Source organism: Schistocerca nitens, chromosome 4 (genome assembly GCF_023898315.1).
Source record: "Schistocerca nitens isolate TAMUIC-IGC-003100 chromosome 4, iqSchNite1.1, whole genome shotgun sequence".
Lineage (NCBI taxonomy): Eukaryota > Metazoa > Arthropoda > Insecta > Orthoptera > Acrididae > Schistocerca > Schistocerca nitens.
Window position 1 is genome coordinate 824,536,169 of NC_064617.1, and position 13,597 is coordinate 824,549,765.

Here is a 13,597-nt window from a genome sequence, read left to right on the forward strand (position 1 = left end):
CTCGTTCTCCAGACGTTGGTGTAAGACTGGGTCGTCTTCTCGAAATTAACGAAGGGTCCGTAAGTGTGATCGATGTCTATCTCGGCTTCTTCGTCTATCTCATCTCTCACCCGTCACACCCCATCTGGCCGGCGGGTCGGTAAACGTAAGTCGCAAGTAATTAGCGAAGTCTTGCCTATATTTCTGATGCTGTTGCAGCTTCGTGTGTCCATCCAGGAGAAAATGCCAAAAATCAATTTTGTCCTTTTCCGATTCGTTATATACGTAGCCCACCACCATTCCCCGCACCCATGTCACCGCATTGGTTTTTTGGACCGGGAAATAAGATTCTTGGGGGAAAAAAAGTGTGTCTGATGAAATTGTGTGAGGGGCGGAGCGTAACAGGAACGCCAAGATCTGTTGTGCCAAGTGCCACACTGGAGCCGTCCCACTACATGTTAACCGATGTTCATCAGTGTCCACTGTTGCGCAGCCTAAACACAGTGGAGTGTCTGCCAAATGAATCGCGTGCCGCCGTTGATTCGTTGCGAACTTCCTATTTATCACCACATACCATGTTGAGCGTACCGACGTTGGGAGGTAAACGTTCCGTATAACGCGCCATATCTGTCGCCAGTTCTTGTCTGGGTACTTCTTTTCCAGTGTATTCCTGGGGCACCGGCGCAGTAAGAGTTGGTATACGTCTCGCGTCGTCGGTAGTCGTGTTGTTGGGAAGGAATCTCTGACATAGCTAAGCTCCAAAAAAAAAGACTTGAAATGTGACAGCTTCGGTGAAACATGGCCCACATCGACTGGGGGCAGCATTGAAGTGGGCGCCAGTACATCGGCCAACGCACCCGAGACATTGCGAAATTGACCGCGCCACTGGCGGAAAATCGTACTGACGAATAACGCCCGTGCCTTTTCATATACGTTCACTAGACCAAGTCCACCCTCTCCAGGTGGTAGCGTAAGCGTTGTGTAGCGGATCTTAAACAGGTGTCCCACACTCACGTAGGTTCCGAAAGTTGCTTGTATCCGTGATGCCATTGTGCGCGTTAAAGGCAGGACATGCGCTACGTGAGTGAGTCTCGGTGCTAGGTAGACGTTAACATAGGTCACCCTCTGGATCATATCCAACGCTCTTAATTTCTGTAACAGCACCATTGTCCGCATCAGCTTCAATATGCGTCGGTAGTTATCCGCTGCTGTCCGCTGCACATCCGTGTGGAACGTAATACCTAGGCATTTTATGGTCTTAACTAAGATGAGCGGGCCTTCCTCCCCTGGTTGTAATCCTCGACCGACATTCATGCAGCGTGATTTTTGTAGATTAAGCACGCTTCCTGCCGCCATCCCGTATCGCTGTATCCATGCCAACGCCGTACGTACTTCTTCGCCTGTCCGTGCCACCAGCATCACATCGTCAGCATAAGCGCGGCAATGAAAGGTCAGTTGTGGCAACGGCACTCCCTCCAACCGTCTTCGGAGACCATATAGACAGGGTTCCAAAGCCATCGCATACAAAAATATCGAAAGAGGGCAACCTTGACGAACTGACCTTGAAATAACAATGTAGTCAGTGCCCCGCCCATTCACCGAGACCTTTGATCGGACGCCGTGTAACAGTCGCATGATCACTAGGATGAAGGCCTGTGGGATTCCCAATCTGCCCATCACCGCATGCAAAAAGGTATGATCCACTCTGTCGAACGCATGATCGAAGTCAATAGCGACGAGTGCCCCACGCACTCGGCATGCCGCTGCTAAGGCGATGATATCTCGGTAGTCACTGAGCGCCGTATGTACGTTGCTCTTACCGCCGAGGCAAGTTTGATCCATGAGGAGTCTATCAGAAAGTGAAGACCGCAGGCGAGCCCCAAGGATGCGCGCGAAAATCTTATAGTCGCAGTTCAAGAGAGTGAGTGGTCTATAATCTCCTGGATGTCTGCCACCGCGTGGTTTGGGTATTGGGATGATGATACCCTCCGTGAATTCGGCAGGTATCTCAGTCTGCGGTAACAGGAGTTCGTTGTACATCTGAATCCAGGTCCGTCCCATGAGGTATGCAAAGGCGCGGTAAAATTCAATTGGGAAGCCGTCCTGTCCTGGGGACTTGTTCGGAGCCCCCCTGGCAATTGCGTCTGTCAGCTCGTCCTCTGTTATCGCTGTGATGAAGGTCTCTGCATCCAGTGGTGGTCCTCTATCTGGCATTTCCGAGATGACATCATGTAGTGTCTCGTGGTTCACTTGTACAGGTCCATATAACTGGCGGAAATAGTCGGTAAACACATGCGCAATATCACGCTGGTGCACAACTCGCTGGCCAGTTTCAGAGATCAGTTCCCTGATCAATGTCCTGCGTCGCCGTTGGCGTTCACGTACCACGTGGTGCATGGAGGGGGTTTCTGCAGCGACTGTGTCCGCCAATCTCGCCCGGACCATTATACCTTCCATTCTCAGTCTCGTCAGCTGTAATAACTTGGCTTTTATCCTGCGCATGGCCGTGTGCCTTTCCGGCGATGGTTGTTGTATCATCAGCTCCCTCAGGGCTGTAAAATAAAAATCAGCCGTTGTGCGGTTCCACTGCGATTTGTCCTGCCCGTATCGTATCAACGTTCTCCGTAACGTTGGTTTTGCGCATTTAATCCACCACTGGAGAACCGAGGTGTATGCTCGTTGGCGGCGAACGCAGGTCTCCCAGGCCGCCTCTATCGACCGGCGACATTCAGTGTCACGTAAAAGTGCACAATTCATTTTCCAGTGACCTTTACTCCGCCATATCTTCTGACGCGTTAGTGAAATCGTACAGACGTACGCCATATGATCTGTAAAAGCCGCTGGCCAGATTTCGGCATCCAGTATCGTCGTCCGTAGAGCTCGTGTCACGTACACTCTATCAAGTCTACTCGCCGAGTGTCCCGTGACAAACGTATGACCCGGTCTATCACCATGCTGCAGTTCCCAGGTATCCAGAAGCGCCATTTCGGTAATCAACGCACGCATTTCCATGCATGGCACATAATGAGGTACTTGATCCTTTTTGTCGGCGACACAATTAAAGTCGCCGCCCACTATATAGTTATCAAAGCGTCCAGCGAACAACGGTGCTATCTCTTCGGTGTAAAAAGTCGCCCTTTCTCTTCGTTTGGTGGAGCCAGATGGTGCGTATAAATTGATGAAACGAACGCCGTCGACAGTGATCGCTATGCCGCGTGCCGAAGGGAGAGCTTTGACGTCCTCCACTCCTACTCCTTCCCTGGTGAGAATCGCCACACCGCATCCACTTTCATCGTACACTGAATAATGTGCCTCGTAACCGTAGAACTCTGGCGGCGATGTGAAACGCACTTCTTGTAGGAATACAATATCCACGTCCGCAGCGCGTAACATATCTTTCAGCATTTGAATTTTAAGCGGTGTCCGTATGCCATTAATGTTTATCGTGGCAATGCGGTACGCCTGGCTGGTGTTCATCAGTTGTAGGGCGGTGTCATTAAGCGTCCATCTGCACCCCGGCGCTCCTCAACACACTAAGTTGGTCAGCATTTCCCGACCCCTCCCGGCCTCTGGCCAGGACTGTCCTCAATCGTCGCGTTCGTATTTTCATCCTGTTCCTGTTGCTCCATTTCTTGCGCCCAGTCCCCGAGCATATTTCCGGAACTGGTCGAAGGATGGGATGCAACGTTGTCAGCGCTATGACGTTGGACAGTTGTCATCTCCACTTCCGCCTTCCGGTCACCAGAAGGAGAGTGCAAGTTATCGTCGCTGTGTAGTTCCTGCATCGTCATCTCGGTATCTGTTGAATCCACCGGTCTCAGGTCGATACTGTCGTTGTCGTCCACTGTCCCCTCGGGACTATGGCTATCGTCAGCAGAAGTTAGTCGACGCTTCTTTCTTCTCTTCGGCGAACGCTGTTTCCGTTGCCTTGCTTCCGCATCGGCTGATGGGCTTGTGTACCCTCCGTCTTGGGCCTGGCATGTCACGCTCTCGGTGGAACCACTGGCAGCCACCACGGATGAGCCTGGAGCGGCCGTCAGCTGCATCTCTTGTGCGGTGTCCTGTGTCTGCTGTGGTGGAACCGGTGGTCGGAGTTCCAGTCCGTTGGTGTCCATGTTCTCTATAGGGGGCAGCTGCTGGTGCCCATCGGAAATCTCCCTCACGTCGCCTCTCAGGGCTTCCACAAAGGTCAACGGTAAGATAGTCGTCGGTTGTGGCGCCTGAACGTCATCCCGTGGAGTTTGCACTAAACGTCGCTGGAGGCATTCCGAGCGGACGTGACCTTCTTTCCCGCACCCCGAGCAAGTGCGAGGTTGCCCATCGTAGATGATAATCGCTCGACAACCCCCTATGTACAAATAAGAGGGGACGTGCTTGCGCAGTTCTATCCGTATTTGTCTCACCCCATTTAAAACGGGGTACGTGGTAAAACTCGTCCATTTTTCGGCCACATGGGATAGAACTGTACCGTATGGTCGAAAGGCGTCGGTAACAAGTTCAGACGGGACCTCAAACGGAAGTTCGAAGACTCGTATAGTGCGGATCCCCATTCCCGCGTGATCGACTGTAACCGCACCAACATTCCCGTCGGCATGACAGAAACGATACCCGGTCGGTGATCGTTGTAGAAGTCTTTCACAAGCAGCCTCGTCAACAAGCTTGACGTAGACGACGCTTGAAACGAGCGATAAATTGATTCCCACGATTTCCTGTGGATCGATTTTTACCTCTTCTCTGAAGAAACGTTCAATCTCGTGTGCCTTTGGTCGTGTATAGTCGTTCGCAAAACTGAACTTCAAAGTCGTTTTTCTGTACGAGTGTGCCATCTCGTTCTAGACTCACAACACCGCACACGCGGAGCTGCTCCGGCGTAAACAAACAGGCGCGCGCACCACAGCGCGGCCGGCTGGCAACACGGTCCGCACTGTGTCACTGCCGAAGGCAGACTGGCCATCCATCTGAGCCACCGCGGGCACAGAGGATAATGCGTCTGCAGGGACTTATCCCTTGCACGCTCCCCGTGAGATCCATATTAACAACATGTCCACAACACTACATTCGTAGTGCGCCTAATAGATGTTTGCCCATCATACTCATTACTCGTGGCAGATTAATCTACCAAGTCCCGTACGAGTTCGGGCATAGCTTGTGCGTTTGCACAAGAAGGTCAAAGGTCGGGAACCCATATTTTTTAACAAATAATGACGGTAGTATCCGTTCCCGAAAGAACAGTTAACGTCGATGACCATGCAGCTTTGCTCGAAATGAAATGATAATTAAATAGACACACTAGCTGCAAGCAGGCGTTGATACACTTCATTGGGGACATGTTGAAAATGTGTGCCCCGACCGGTAGATTAATCTGCCACGAGTAATGAGTATGATGGGCAAACATCTATTAGGCGCACTACGAATGTAGTGTTGTGGACATGTTGTTAATATGGATCTCACGGGGAACGTGCAAGGGACAAGTCCCTGCAGACGCATTATCCTCTGTGCCCGCGGTGGCTCAGATGGATAGAGCGTCTGCCATGTAAGCAGGAGATCCCGGGTTCGAGTCCCGGTCGGGGCACACATTTTCAACATGTCCCCAATGAAGTGTATCAACGCCTGCTTGCAGCTAGGGTGTCTATTTAATTATCATTTCATTTCGAGCAAAGCTGCATGGTCATCGACGTTAACTGTTCTTTCGGGAACGGATACTACCGTCATTATTAGTTAAAAAAAATATGGGTTCCCGACCTTTGACCTTCTTGTGCAAACGCACAAGCTATGCCCGAACTCGTACGGGACTTGGTAGATTAATCTGCCACGAGTAATGAGTATGATGGGCAAACATCTATTAGGCGCACTACGAATGTAGTGTTGTGGACATGTTGTTAATATGGATCTCACGGGGAGCGTGCAAGGGACAAGTCCCTGCAGACGCATTATCCTCTGTGCCCGCGGTGGCTCAGATGGATAGAGCGTCTGCCATGTAAGCAGGAGATCCCGGGTTCGAGTCCCGGTCGGGGCACACATTTTCAACATGTCCCCAATGAAGTGTATCAACGCCTGCTTGCAGCTGGGGTGTCTATTTAATTATCATTTCATTTCGAGCAAAGCTGCATGGTCATCGACGTTAACTCTTCTTTCGGGAACGGATACTACCGTCATTATTAGTTAAAAAATATGGGTTCCCGACCTTTGACCTTCTTGTGCAAACGCACAAGCTATGCCCGAACTCGTACGGGACTTGGTAGATTAATCTGCCACGAGTAATGAGTATGATGGGCAAACATCTATTAGGCGCACTACGAATGTAGTGTTGTGGACATGTTGTTAATATGGATCTCACGGGGAGCGTGCAAGGGACAAGTCCCTGCAGACGCATTATCCTCTGTGCCCGCGGTGGCTCAGATGGCACTTCGTCGCTGCGAGCGGCCGGCGCTGTGTGGTGAGTGCGCGCTTTCTGCGTTAGTTATAGTCCACGACCACATTTCTAGAATGACATAATGGAGCAGACAACGCGACGCGATACTTTGAAGTTGATTTTCGACCCGAACTACTCCCGACCGAAATCTTACGAAGTTGAGGCATTTATCGAAGAAACTTTTCAGGTCAAAGTGGATGAATTGATTGGAATTCACCTGTCGATTGTCAGTCCGACTGTGTTCCTTAAGTTATCCAATTCTGACAAGTGCGACCAACTTGTAGAAGCATGTGGTGGGGTGGCAAAATTCAAACATTCAGACGGACACATAGGGCAGGTCACGGTTTCGCGTGCCGGAATGGGAATAAGAACGGTTCGAATCTTTGAGCTCCCCTTTGAAATAACGCCCGAGGAGATTAACAACAAACTGAGAGACTATGGCACCATTATCAGCAATGTCGCCGAAAAATGGTCTAGCTTGCATAAGTATCCAGTATTAAATGGAGTCAGGCAAGTTAAAATTGACATGCTGAAACATATCCCATCGTATCTCTGGATAGGTGGATATCGAGCGATCATCATTTACGATGGGCAGCCGAGAACCTGCTCGGGTTGTGGTTCGACCCAACACGTCCGCGCGCAGTGTGTTCAACGGCGTGTGATGCAACTGCCGACTGGGGAGCGAGACCCGCCTAGTCAGATGGCCACGCTACCCGTGACGTACGCCGCCGCAATTCGCAGTGACGTCGCCCCAGACATGTGTTTCGACAGGGCGGTAGTTGCTTATGCCGACGTTCCCGATGGTAACGTAGCCATGGATACTAGCAACACAGAAGCTACAGGTCCAGCACACTCACAAGACGAGGAAACTGACAGACGTGCAGAACAAGACCAGGCTAAGACGGCAGAAGAAGGCATGTGCAAACCACTCGAAGAAGTCGGGCAACACAAAGAGGACACGGTTGCCACGTCGGAGGATAATGACCAGCAGCCTACAACTGTTTCACCGAAGAAACGGAAGAAACGTCGAATAGCCCGACAGGGAGCAGCAGAAATCGCGCCAATCCTGCGTGAAAAGGCGAAACAGATAGGCCAAGGACTGGCGGAGACGACACAGGCAACTCCTCTGGAAGATCGAACAACAAAGAAGAAGACCCGAAATGAGGACACTGAACCCGACCGTGGAATCCACATTCCGGACGGTACAACTAGTCGGAAGGACCCTCCACCTGTACCAAAAACGGACACGCGGGAAGTTACGTGCACGCGAGATTGGGCGGATGACATGGAGGAGCGAAACCATGATGCAGAGATGGCTGACATACCACACCATTCAGGACGGACGGCACCCGACCGTCGACAAGATGTGTCAACCCGGCAACAAACCACCATCAAAGACGCTCGTGCAGAAGATGATGATGCCGTTTTCTTCTAAGTAGAGCACACATCCACTTCACCTGGCAAATAGTATCCCACCTGACGCGGTATAGTCGACATGACGTCCTTGCAGGCGTACAGAATTGCGACCTTGAATATAAATAAAATTAGCAGCACCCTCAATCTGAGAAACCTCCAAGATTTTCTGTACGCCGCTGATGTTGACATCTTAATGCTGCAAGAAGTAACGGCTATCCGTTTGGACGACATCACTGGCTACAACGCCGTCGTCAATCCTGGCAATGACAATAGCCTCGGCACAGCGATTATGACTAAAGAGGGGATCCTACTTACAGACGTGACGAAACTGCCGAACAGTAGAGGTCTCGCTGTCACGATAAACAACACCAGGTTTATCAACATCTATGCCCCGTCAGGAACCGGAAACAAGCGACGCAGGGCCGAATTTTTCAAGGAGGACATCGCCCCCCTTTTCGCGGTGCGATTTGAACAAATAATATTTGCGGGTGACTTTAATTGCGTGCTGAGTCCCAAAGATCAGACGCCAAATTTTAACAAATCTCTGGAGCTGGAGAACATCGTCAGAGAATTCCATCTGTTAGATACTTGGGAACTAAAACATGGTGATCAGCTCGGTTTCACCTATATCACCAGCCATTCTGCCAGTCGTATCGACAGGATTTACGCAACGTCCAATTTAAGGCGACACGTTTTACAGTCCGAGCTATGGCCCACTATTTTCTCTGATCATATCGCGTACATATGTACGATAAATTTAGAGAAACAAGGCACTTACAGGGCGAGAGGTCAGTGGAAGCTAAACGTTGCTCATCTTTCGGATCCTGGATGTCACGCCGCCTTCCACACCACTTGGGCAGAATGTGAAAGGAAGTTCCACTTGTACGGTACGGCGCTGAATTGGTAGCTAAACTGCGCGAAGCCCGCAATAATAAAGACAATGAAAACTTACTCCCGTGAAAATGTCGCCTGGCGGAAGCGGACATTAGACTTTTACTTCAGCTGTCTGAAAGACTTGTGCGTTCGGGATGCTACAATCATAACAAACTATGGGCAAATCAACAGAATAAAAGCAAAATTGCTCACCCTGCAGAGACACCGTCTCGAAGGCTGTAAAATACGAACGCGTTTGCAGAACGGTACACGAGAAGAAACAACATCGATGTACCACATCCTCCAAGAGAACAAAAGACAAAAACGGAAAATTCTGACGGAACTTAAAACTTCAGACGGGAGACTCTTGACAGATCAAGCTGCAATACGAGACGAGATCCATCGACACTTTAGTGAGTTGCTGGCCAATACACAGACAGATGAAACAGCGCAGCAAGCTCTCACTGCTAGGACGACAGAGCGACTCACTCCAGAAGAAGCTGATGTGCTCGCAGCAAGAATAACGGATGACGACGTCGAAGATGCCATCTCGAGGAGTCCCAAGAATAAATCACCTGGACCAGATGGGCTACCCGCTGAATTTTATCAAACTTTTCGCGAAAAGATAATTGCTAAATTGACACTCGTCTGCAATGAAATACTAAATGCCGACACTGACCTTCCGAAGGAATTCTGTGAAGGTACAGTGGTCTTAGTCCCCAAAACACCAAGAGGCCAAACCGTGGAGAATCTTCGACCCATAACACTTCTCAATAGTGATTATAAAATCTTCGCCCGTATCATGATGCAAAGGTTTAATTCAGTTATTCGTACAGTGACAGGAGCTTACCAGACAAGTGTGGGAAAGGATAGAACGATATTTCAGACCTTATGCGACTACAGAGACATTATAGCGATATCGGAAGCCTGCAACATTCGCTGTGCCCTGATGTCGCTTGACTTTGAAAAAGCTTTTGATAAAGTTAATCATTCGTACCTGTTCCGGTGTATGACATCCATGCACTTCCCACAGAAAATTATAGCCTCCGTGAAAAACATACTGACGAATAGCACGTCAAGAATCAGTGTCAACGGACAACTCAGTCACCCGATCAATATTCACAGTTCGGTAAGACAAGGTTGCCCCATGTCCATGACGCTTTTCGCGATTGCGCTTGAACCTCTCTTAGTATCCCTGACTCGGCAACTCCGTGGACTACATATACACGGACAGAAGATCCTATGTCAAGCCTACGCGGACGATGTAGGGGTACTTGTGACTGACGAAAGCGAGGTGGCTACAGTACTTGAAGTTGTGGCGACCTACGAACTGGCGTCAGGAGCTAAACTCAACCGCAATAAATCTGGTATTATGAATCTTGGTAGGGGCATAGAGATCAGAGCCGCTGGACGTATCAACACTGTGGAAAAACTAAAATGCCTTGGAATAGAATATACGAATAATATCCGCCGCACAGCCGCTCTCAATTACAGAAAATTACTTGCCACATTACGAGCAAGCATAAAACAACACAGCTTGCGTAATTTAAATGCAATACAAAAAGTGCAACTAGCCAATACCTATATAACCTCCAAAGTAAACTATGTTGCTCAAGTGCTTCCTCTGCCACGCACCATAGCACACCAAATGCAAGCAGCGCTTGGTTATTTTGTCAGCAGAGGTCAGATATTTAAGGTTTCCTATGATACCTTGACGCTATCGACACGCAATGGAGGGCTACATCTAACAGACATCTACCTTAAAGCGCAAGCGCTATACGTTAGCAAAACTTATAAACAGTGGCAACGATCACCGCAGACCTTAGTGGCTCATCTCTTACGTGAAATCACCCCAGTCAGCAGAGATCCACCAATCGATGTGCATCACATCTCCCACGAGCTGTACCACTATAAACACTTTCTTGTGGAATACAGCTATGTACGCCATAGAATTCCGGAGAAGGACATATATCAGGTTAAGGAGGTTTACAACACCTTGCTGGGAGGAAAATTGCGCAATCGAATAGAAAACAAGTTTCGACATTATAACTGGAAAAACATATGGGAAAACATATCTGACCCCCATCTACCATCCAATGTGCGATCGACGTGGTACCTCGCAGTCAATAGAAAAATCCCCACCAACTCTCAACTGCACGCGATACGTCTGGCACACACACCAAACTGTGCCAGCTGCAATGTCGTCGACACCGAAGAACATCGTTTCGTCTGTGACGATGTGAAAGACGTGTGGAATCTCTTCAGGCAAAAACTAGCACGTGTGCTCCGCACGTCACCTAACACCATTACACCGACACACGTCCTTCTGCCAGATGACGTGCCATATCCTAACACTAAAAGAAGGTCAGCCAACTGGCTCAAGGGACTGACAGTCCATTACATCTCAACGGCTATGACGAAGAGTGCAGAAGACTATTGGATGTACCTGATGACAGAACTTCAAAAGCTCGAACGACAAAAGAAATACAAAGAAAATTACGCAAATTTCTTGAACCGAACTTTGTCCTACCGACAGAGCTGAAGAACGATTAAACTTTTTTTTTTTTTTTTTTTTTACATGAAATTCTCTATTAAGTTTCTCATTCCTTTTGCGCCAAGAAGGTGGCTATTTCGTTTACCCTTTGCCCTTGTAGCAGCACTAATAGGTTGCTGACGCAACCTTGAGCCGCCAGCGGGCTGAAGTACGCCTGGCTCCCCTATAAAAATCGCTCCCGCACAATGATGGAAGAATGTAGAGGACCTATTTTCTTTCCACAACTCCAAAAGAAGGGATTTTGTTCACTTGTACACATTTACTTCGTTGGTCAACTATCTCTTATGGAACAAACATAGCACAGAAGCTAGCCGAAGAAGGCACAAATGGCGAGCGGCAGGACGGGCTGTAGGGGAGGAAGGAGGCCCGACAAAAAAAAAAAAAAAAAAAAAAAAAAAAAAAAAAAAAAAAAGATGGATAGAGCGTCTGCCATGTAAGCAGGAGATCCCGGGTTCGAGTCCCGGTCGGGGCACACATTTTCAACATGTCCCCAATGAAGTGTATCAACGCCTGCTTGCAGCTAGGGTGTCTATTTAATTATCATTTCATTTCGAGCAAAGCTGCATGGTCATCGACGTTAACTGTTCTTTCGGGAACGGATACTACCGTCATTATTAGTTAAAAAATATGGGTTCCCGACCTTTGACCTTCTTGTGCAAACGCACAAGCTATGCCCGAACTCGTACGGGACTTGGTAGATTAATCTGCCACGAGTAATGAGTATGATGGGCAAACATCTATTAGGCGCACTACGAATGTAGTGTTGTGGACATGTTGTTAATATGGATCTCACGGGGAGCGTGCAAGGGACAAGTCCCTGCAGACGCATTATCCTCTGTGCCCGCGGTGGCTCAGATGGATAGAGCGTCTGCCATGTAAGCAGGAGATCCCGGGTTCGAGTCCCGGTCGGGGCACACATTTTCAACATGTCCCCAATGAAGTGTATCAACGCCTGCTTGCAGCTAGGGTGTCTATTTAATTATCATTTCAATAAATTTATGACATTTAGCAGACATGTTTCATCTTTTTTAATAATAATGTCAATAGAATGAAGTATCCATTAGTTAATGCCAGTGCGATCTGACTGACAAATTCCAGTTCTCGTTCCATGCGTGAGGGCTGCTTCAAACCTAAATATCGAAGTTGATACACAAGAGCCCTCTAGGTTACAAGTGGCGCAACACTGTGTATGAGCAGCGCTAGCATCGACTAGGCGGCGTTGTTAGCATGCTTTTCAATTGTGAGAATGAACAAATGTCACACCCTTTAGCTTGTTTTGCTGTTATCAGAACTACCCAGTGTCAAATATAAAATTCCCCTTAATTGTAAATAATAGTTTAAATACTTCTAATACTGGTAATTATTATATTGAGGTGAAAAGTGTCATGGGACAGCGATGTGCACATATACAGGTGACGGAAGTATCACTTACACAAGGTATGAAACACTAGTCTGTTATTTGAAATGACGTGATTCATGTGAAATAGTCTGCAATGTGATTACGGCCCCACAACGGGAATTGTCCGTCTTTGAACGCGGAATGGTAGTTGGAGCTAGATGCATAAGACTTTCATTTCGGAAATAGTTAGGGAATTCAGTATTCCTAAATCTACAGTGTGAAGAAAGTGTCAAAAATACAAAATTTCAGGCGTCACCTCTCACCACAGACATCGCAGTGGCCGACAGCCTTCACGTAACGACCACGAGCGGTGGTGTTCGCGTACAGTTGTCAGTACCATCAGACAAGCAACACTGTGTGAAATAACCGCAGAAATCACTGTGGGACGTACGACGATCGTATCCCTTAGGACAGTGCGGAGAAATTTGGCGTTAATGGGCTACTGCTGCAGACACCCGACGCGAGTACCTATGCTAATAGCACGACATTGCCTGCAGCGCCTCTCCTGGGCTAATGGCCGTATTGCACTGATCCTAGACGAGTGGAAAAAAGTGACCTGGGCAGATGAGCCCCAATTTTAGTTTGTAAGAGGTGATGGCAGGGTCCGAGTGTCGTGCAGACCCCACGAAGTCGTCGAGTCAAGTCGTCAACAACGCACTGTGCAAGAAGGAGGTGGCTTGATTATTGTACGAGATGTGTTTACATGGAAGAGACTGGGTAATCTGTTCAAACTGAACTGATCATTGACTGGAAATCATTATATTCGGCTGTCTGGAGACCATTTGCAGAAATTCATGGACTTCATGTTTCCAAACAACGATGGGATATTTATGGATGACATTACGCCATGTCATTGTTAGAAATTGGTTTGAGAGACAATCTCGAAAGTTCGAGCGAATGATTTGGACACCCTGATCGCCCGATATGAATTTCATCGAACATTTATGGAAAATAATCGAGAGGT

The 13,597-nt window shown here is 48.5% G+C and overlaps 3 non-coding genes across 3 annotated transcripts; all 3 read left to right on the forward strand.

The window, feature by feature from the left end:
- Positions 1 to 5,476: 5,476 nt before the first annotated feature.
- On the forward strand, positions 5,477 to 5,551 carry Trnat-ugu (transfer RNA threonine (anticodon UGU)). Its single transcript has one exon. It is a non-coding gene; the product is annotated as a tRNA-Thr (tRNA).
- A 369-nt stretch (positions 5,552 to 5,920) lies between these two features.
- Positions 5,921 to 5,995, forward strand: Trnat-ugu (transfer RNA threonine (anticodon UGU)). Its single transcript has one exon. It is a non-coding gene; the product is annotated as a tRNA-Thr (tRNA).
- A 6,078-nt stretch (positions 5,996 to 12,073) lies between these two features.
- On the forward strand, positions 12,074 to 12,148 carry Trnat-ugu (transfer RNA threonine (anticodon UGU)). Its single transcript has one exon. It is a non-coding gene; the product is annotated as a tRNA-Thr (tRNA).
- Positions 12,149 to 13,597: the final 1,449 nt, after the last annotated feature.